We start from the raw sequence: 8,487 nt of genomic DNA, 5'->3' as shown, positions 1-8,487 counted from the left end.
AAATTTTCTTTCATATCTGGGGATATATGGGGACTATATCGATATGAATCTCCTTTGGTAGTCAATCGGTTTGTACCCTCAGGAAAAAGTCAATGAAAATTTTATTATTTTATTTAAGCTAATTTTAGCCAATGTGAAAAATTTTCTTTTTATATCCACCACCATAGAATAGTGACGGGGGTATAATAAGTTTGTCATTCCGTTTGTAACACATCGAAATATCGATTTCCGACTGTATAAAGTATATATATTCTTGATCAGGGAGAAATTCTAAGACGATATAAGCATGTCCGTCTGTCTGTTTGTTGTTTGTAATCACGCTACAGCCTTCAATAATGGCGCTATCGTCCTGAAATTAGGCACAGATTCGTCTTTTGTTTGCAGGCAGGTCAAGTTCGAAGATGGGCTATATCGGTCCAAGCTTTGATATAGTCCCCATATAAACCGACCTCCCGATTTGGGGTCTTGGGCTTATAAAAACTGTAGTTTTTATCCAATTTGCCTGAAATGGGAAATCTAGAGGTATTTTAGAACCATCAAAAAGTGTACCGAAAATGGTGCCTATCGGTCCATGTTTTGGTATAGCGCCCATATGGACCGATTTCCCGATTTTGCTTCTTGGGCGTGTAGAAAGTGTAGAGGTGTGCCGAAAATGGTGTATCGGTCCATGTTTTGATATAGCCCCCATATAGACCGATCTCCCGATTTTAATTCTTGGGCTTTTATAATCCGTAGTTTTTATCTAATTTACCTGAAATTTGAAATCTATAGGTACTCTAGGACCCTAAAGACATGTATCGAAAATGGTGAGTATCGGTCCATGGTTTGGTGTAGCCCCCATATAGACCGATCTCCCGATTTTAATTCTTGGGCTTCTAGAATCCGTAGTTTTTATCCAATTTGCCTGAAATTTGAAATCTAGTGGTATTCTAGGACCATAAAAACGTGTATCGAAAATGGTGAGTACCGGTTCATGTTTTGATATAGCCCCCATATAGACCGATCTCCCGATTTTACTTCTTGGGCTTCTAGAATCCGTAGTTTTTATCCAATTTGCCTGAAATTGGAAATCTAGAGTTATTCTAGGAAAATAAAGAAATGTGCCGAAATTGTGATTATCGATATGTCTTTAAAATACGAATGCAAATTTTTACTTACCATAGAAGACGCATTTCTCTAATATAAAGTTTTATTTCTTGTCCAAAAGTCGATAAAATTTTCAATGAAGTCGTATTGTCCTTATAATTAAGTGATTTCACTTAAAAATGGGTATCATACCATGAAAGAAAAAATGTTTGGGCTACGGTCAACTTGACTTTAATAATTCAGAAAAATTCTTTAAATTTAATAAAATTGTCCTTAAATCGGAATCAATATCAAAATTGTGGAATATACATATGTGGAATATTGACAGAAATTTTTTTCAAAGTTGTTTTTTTTTTATAGAAAATTTTATCAAAATGTTATTTCTATAAAAAGTTTTGTCAAAATTTTATTTCTATAGCAAATTTTGTCAAAATTTTATTTCTATAAAAAAATTATTCAAATTTTTATTACTATAGAAATATTTTTTTCTATAGAAAATTTAGTCAAAATTTTATTTCTATAGAAAATTGAGTCAAAATTTTGTTTCTATAAATATTTTGCAAAATTTTGTTTCTATAGAAAATTTTGTTTGTTAGACAAAAATTTTTTTAAAATTTTATTTCTATAAAAATTTAAGTCAAAATTTTATTTCTATAGAAAATTTTGCCAAAATTTTATAGTAATAGATTTTTTTATTAGAAAATTTGGTCAAAATTTAATTCTATAGAAAAAAAAGAAAATTTTGTTTCTGTAGAATATTTTGCAGAAAATTGTTCTAAAAAATTCATAAAAATTGTTCTAAATTTTTTTTCAAAATTTTTTTTCTATTAGAAAAAATTGTCAAATTTTATTTCTATAGCAAATTTTCTCAATTTTTTTTTTTGCTTACTGATGCTCACTGATACTCACTGCTATAAAAAATGTATTCAAAGTTTTATTACTGTAGAGATATTTTTTTCTATATAAAATTTAGTCAAAATTTTATTTCTGTAGAAAATTTAGACAAAATTTTGTTTCTATAGAATATTGTGCAAAATTTTATTTCTATAGAAAATATTGCAAAATTTTGTTTCTATACAAATTTTATTCAAAATTTTATTTCTATATATTTGGTCAAAATTTGATTTCTATAGAAAATTGTGTCAGAATTTTGTTTCTATAAATATTTTGCAAAATTTTATTTCTATAGAAAATTTTGCAAAATTTTGTTTGTTACACAAACATTTTTTTCAAAATTTTATTTCTATTGATAATTTTATTTCTATAAAAATTTAAGTCAAAATTTTATTTCTATAGAAAAGTTTGCCAAAATTTTATAGTAATGGATTTTTTTTATTAGAAAATTTGGTCAAAATTTTATAGTAATAGATTTTGTTATTAGAAAATTGGGTCAAAATTTTATTTCTATAGAAAATTTTGTCAAAATTTTATTTCTATAGAAAATTTAGTCAAAATTTTGTTTCTATAGAAAATTTTGCAAAATTTTGTTTGCTACACATTTTTATACCCTTCACGACTACTGTGGTACAGGGTATAATAAGTTTGTGCATTTGTATGTAACGCCAAGAAGGAAAAGTCTGAGACCCATCGTTTAGTATACCGATCGTCTTAGAATTAAATTCTGAGTCGATTTAGCGATGTCCGTCTGTCTGTCTGTCTGTTGATGTATTTTTGTGTGCAAAGTACAGCTCGCAGCTTTAGTACGATTGTCCTAAAACTTCGATTTACACTCCTGTTTCGGCTCAAAGACGATCCCTATTGATTTTGGAAAAAATCGGTTCAGATTTAGATATAGCTGCTATATATATTTTTCACCGATCTGGTCATAATTGGCGTGTATATCAACCGATCTTCCTCAAATTCCGTACATCCGAATATTTTATGAGTCTCGAAAAACTTGCACAATATCAGCCAAATCGGTTCAGATTTAGATATAGCTCCCATATATAGCTTTCGCCCGATTTACACTCATTTGCCCACAGAGGCTAATTTTTTGCTCCGATTTAGTTGAAATTTTGCACAGGGAGTAGAATTAGCATTGTAGCTATGCGTGTCAAATTTGGTTGAAATCGGTTCAGATTTAGATATAGCTCCCATATATAGCTTTCGCCCGATTTACACTCAAATGACCACAGAGGCCAATTTTTAACCCCGATTTAGTTGAAATTTTGCACAGGGAGTAGAATTAGCATTGTAACTATGCGTGCCAAATTTGGTTGAAATCGGTTCATATTTAGATATAGCTCCCATATATATGTTTTTCTGATTTCGACTAAAATGGTCAAAATACCAACATTTCCCTTGTAAAATCGCCACTGCTTAGTCCAAAAGATGTAAAAATGACTCTAATTTTCCTAAACTTCTAATACATATATATCGAGCGATAAATCATAAATACACTTTTGCGAAGTTCCCTTAAAATTGCTTCAGATTTAAATGTTTCCCATATTTATGTACTAACATTGTGTTCCGCTCTAGTGCATTAGCCGACTTAAATTTTGAGTCTATAGATTTTGGAGAAGTCTATCAAATTCTGTCCAGATCGAGTGATATTTAAATGTATGTATTTGGGACAAACCTTTATATATAGCCCCCAACACATTTGACGGATGTGATATGGTATCGAAAATTTAGATCTACAAAGTGGTGTAGGGTATAATATAGTCGGCCCCGCCCGACTTTAGACTTTCCTTACTTGTTTTTTATTGTATTTCTATTGATAATTTTTTTCAAACTTTTATTTCTATAAAAAATTTTGCCAAATTTTATTTCTATAAAAATTTTATTCAAAATTTTATTTCTATATATTTGGTCAAAATTTGATTTCTATAGAAAATTGTGTCAGAATTTTGTTTCTATAAATATTTTGCAAAATTTTATTTCTATAGAAAATTTTGCAAAATTTTGTTTGTTACACAAACATTTTTTTCAAAATTTTATTTCTATTGATAATTTTATTTCTATAAAAATTTAAGTCAAAATTTTATTTCTATAGAAAATTTTGCCAAAATTTTATAGTAATGGATTTTTTTATTAGAAAATTTGGTCAAAATTTTATAGTAATAGATTTTGTCATTAGAAAATTTGATCAAAATTTTATTTCTATAGAAAATTTTGTCAAAATTTTGTTTCTATAGAAAATTTTGCAAAATTTTGTTTGCTACATATTTTTTTTATTGTATTTCTATTGATAATTTTTTCAAACTTTTATTTCTATAAAAAAATTTGCCAAATTTTATTTCTATAAAAATTTTATTCAAAATTTTATTTCTATATATTTGGTCAAAATTTTATTTCTATAGAAAATTGAGTCAAAATTTTGTTTCTATAATTATTTTGCAAAATTTTATTTCTATAGAAAATTTTGCAAAATTTTGTTTGTTACACAAAAATTTTTTCAAAATTTTATTTCTATTGATAATTTTATTTCTATAAAAATTTAAGTCAAAATTTTATTTCTATAGAAAATTTTGCCAAAATTTTATAGTTATAGATTTTTTTTATTAGAAAATTTGGTCAAAACTTTATTTCTTTAGAAAATTTTGTCAAAATTTTATTTCTATAGAAAATTTAGTCAAAATTTTGTTTCTATAGAAAATTTTGCAAAATTTTGTTTGCTACACAATTTTTTTTAATTATATTTCTATTGATAATTTTTTTAAACTTTTATTTCTATAAAAAATTTTGCCAAATTTTATTTCTACAAAAATTTTATTCAAAATTTTATTTCTATATATTAGGTCAAAATTTGATTTCTATAGAAAATTTTGCCAAAATTTTATTTCTATAGAAAATTTAGTCAACATTTTGTTTCTGTAGAAAATTTTTCCAAAATTGTATGCTCACAATTGTATGCTCGAAAACTTGTAAAAATGACTCAAATTTTCAAATTTTTCAATGAATGAATCATAAATGCATTTTTGCGAAATTGTCTAAACAATTATAAATATTTCCCAAATATTGCCAGAGATTTTGTAGAAGTCTGATTTGAGATTTTATGAAAATGTAGATCTAAATACAAAGTTGTGCAGAGTATATTATAATCGGCCCGCCCGACTTTAGACTTTCCTTGCATTTTTATTTTTTTGTTAAAATTGTGTTACGTCCTATAACGTTAGATTTAAATTTTAAGTACATAGATTTTGTAGAAGTATATACAATTTTGTCTAAATCGATTCAGATTCAAATTCATGCTTATGGGAATATAAACCTTTATATAGCTCGCAACAAATTTAAAGGATTTGAGATAGTGTCAATAATTTTGGTCCACAAATACATATACTGTTGGTATCTTCTCATATTATGATGGGTATTTATATCATTATTTTATTTATTAAACATTGCCCTAAATTTGAAATATAGAGTTCAATTGGCATCTAATGTGAAATTAAGACCCTTTTTTGCACACATAAATAAATACGATACTTTATATCAATCCACTTACGGTACCCCCACAATAGAACTACAAATTAGTGGTATTAAAATGAGATTTAGTTATATTACCCGGAGTCGACTCCGGAGTCGGAGTCGAGCTGATGAAAAATGCTGGAGTCGAGCAAAATTGGCTCGACTCCACAGCCCTGCTTGTAACAAAAGATTATATCTCTGAATTTAATTTTTTTTTATTTTGGGTTGTATTTGTTCTCATGAAAACATATTATTCAATAATATACTCTATAATCAACCCAAAAAATAGTGTGAGTGTGAGATTTTAATTTACTCAAATATTTTTTTTTTGCTAAAATCGGATCATTCGTACTTTTACGCTATCGACGTAATTAAACCCTATTTTAGACCAAAAAAAATTAAAATTCAAATATTTTTTAAAAATAGTTATAGTCAATTATAACACAATTTTATTTTTCTAGAGAACAACGATATCTGTGTGGGGAATAGTAGAAAAACTATAGGCTTGAAGGGGTTAAAGACGAACTCTAGGGTCGTTTTTGATGTCTTCTCACACTCTATTAACTTGGTAAATGAACCTTACAAAGTATGTAATACCACCTTACCTTAGCATTGTGGAAAGTTATATTCATAGTACACTCGCTCCATTTATATGGCATAGACAAACAATTTCCACTTTAATGAACTTTTAAATGAAATTTGCCAGAGAAAGAAACCATAAAAATTATGGTAAGTATATTTTCATATTCCTTTTTGAATGTTCTACCAGAAGAGAACAAGAGGTCCTTTTAATACCAGTATTACCCACTTCCATCCTCATCACCCACAATGTCTTAGAAATTTCATCTTATATGAAATTTTATGTATAAATTGCTAAGCTTCTTCAAAGGTTGAGTTGTATGAGAATCGATGATGGTGATGTTGGCGATGGTGAGGGTTTGAGTTTGGGCTGTTATGGCAAAACCAGAAACTTTTCCTTTATGCAACCATTCCAGAAATACCAATCATAATGGCAAATACATGCATGCATCGCAAATGTTGCAGGCATTATAGCCATGTGGTAGATAAGGTCCTTGAATGTACACTGAAAAAATTATAATATGCGAGGATGCTACGATATTTGCTATGGACGCTGGTCCTTCTCCTTCAATGCCTATCGTCAAATCACATTGGTTTTTAATGCTCCAAAACCTCATATATGAGCTCATATCTGGAGACCAACGATTGAAGAGACACCAGATAGTTACGACAGTAGGCATTTCAAGAGATGGCGAGATTCACATCCTGCACGAAAGTTTGGGCATAAGAAAACTGTGGGCTGTTGAAGTGTAGCGCAATTAGGGTACACATAGATACCAATGGAGGCCATCTAACCGTCAAAAACGAAGGACTACACTCACCTAACGTGTTGGAAAAAGGCGAACATTATCCGAGTAAGGATTCCATCAACTGCCTACCGAAATGTAGAACAAGCACAGGGTCGTAGTACTCCGTATCATTAGGACGACTGTAAATTGGAGAATACACTGAAAAACCAGTGAACCCTTTTCCATTGCAAAATGAACTAAACTGTAGTAATATTGACCATGATTTAGCCCTTAAGATTTTTTTCAACTTGTCTAGTTTATAATTCTCTTAAATTTTAGTTCATCTATAACATTGTATTTTAGTTCATTTTTACAACACCATAAAATTTATATACCCCTACCAAGTTAAAAAGTCAGTATTATTTTGGTTTACTTGCTTATTTTGTGGGAAACCCGATAATAAAAATTGGTTAACAGTCTCTTTAAAATATCGACGACTAAACTATTTTTAAATCAATCATTCCACAATACAGAGAAATTAAATAATTAAAGGAACAACAAACCGTTTTCCTATTATGAAAATTTTCATACACTAAAATTAAACTTTCTTTAATCAAAAGTACTTTATTATAAAAACTTATGATGAAAGTTCATAATACAATGTTGTTTGTGAATAAAAATTATGACCACGTGGAACAGAGAGTAGTTCATTTGAACCCGCTGTTTGGACATTTTGACTTATCCTTTTTTTATTCATCGTGAGTAATTTTTTCACATATATGGCTGGAAAAAATGGAAACAATAATGAAAATTGTTACAAATTAACACCATGTAATGAAATATAATTTTTAATTCTGCGTTTTAGCTTGTAACTTACCATATTTGGGGGCATTTTATCAAATGGTGTAAGGAATTCAACTTTTCTTTGGAAAACGTATCTCATAAAATTTGTACCTGAAACAATTAGAGAAATAATGAAGTATTCTAAATAAATTCATAAAACTGTGTTGTTATCGATGTGAAGGATATAATAAAATAAATATTCTAGTTGAAAGAAAGCCAAAGTTTTAATATAAAACTTACCAATTCTCTATTAAATTGTACGCTGAGGGGAAATATAAAAAGTTGTCCAAATTTATTTGGGTTACTCTGAAATTAAATATTTATTTTTTACATTAAATAAAATTATTAAATAGGTTTTCAAAAAATCTAATGAAAAAACTAATAATATGCATAAAAAACCAAATATTCTTGATATCCCTAGACAGTCATCATTCGTCAAAATGACGACACGTAATTTCATTTTCGATTTAAAATACATTTTAGTCTATTGGGAAATGGTAAATTTAAGTTATACTAATTCGACCGTTTTACGAATTTTTGTTTTATACTACTTAAAACCAAATTGAATAAGAAAATAAATTCAAGTTTGGTTCACTTTTTCGCTCACGATGAAAATTATAGCGTCTTGAAATCAGCCGTAGTCAACATGACGAAGGATGACGTTAATGTACAAAAAATAAGGATGACTGTCCAGGGTTAAAAGAAAGTTAAAGAATCCTTACCAATTCACTATTAAATTACAGGCAAAGGAGTACTAAAAATTTGTCCAAATTTTTAAGGGGTTATTCTGAAATTAAATATTTGTTTTTACATTAAAAATATTACATTGGTTTCCAAAAAATTT

At 28.2% G+C, this 8,487-nt stretch overlaps 1 long non-coding RNA gene across 1 annotated transcript; it reads right to left on the bottom strand.

Annotated features, from left to right (window-relative positions):
- Window positions 1-7,398: 7,398 nt before the first annotated feature.
- On the bottom strand, window positions 7,399-7,952 carry LOC142224647 (uncharacterized). The gene is made up of 3 exons (XR_012719184.1): window positions 7,884-7,952; window positions 7,678-7,754; window positions 7,399-7,583 (listed from the first exon to the last, which is right to left on the bottom strand). It is a non-coding gene; the product is annotated as an uncharacterized LOC142224647 (long non-coding RNA).
- Between the last annotated feature and the right edge of the window lie 535 nt (window positions 7,953-8,487).

This window comes from Haematobia irritans, chromosome 2 (assembly GCF_050003625.1).
Source record: "Haematobia irritans isolate KBUSLIRL chromosome 2, ASM5000362v1, whole genome shotgun sequence".
In the NCBI taxonomy this organism is placed as follows: domain Eukaryota; kingdom Metazoa; phylum Arthropoda; class Insecta; order Diptera; family Muscidae; genus Haematobia; species Haematobia irritans.
Note: the sequence above shows the minus strand (reverse complement) of the source record. Positions and strands in the feature narration are given on the sequence as shown.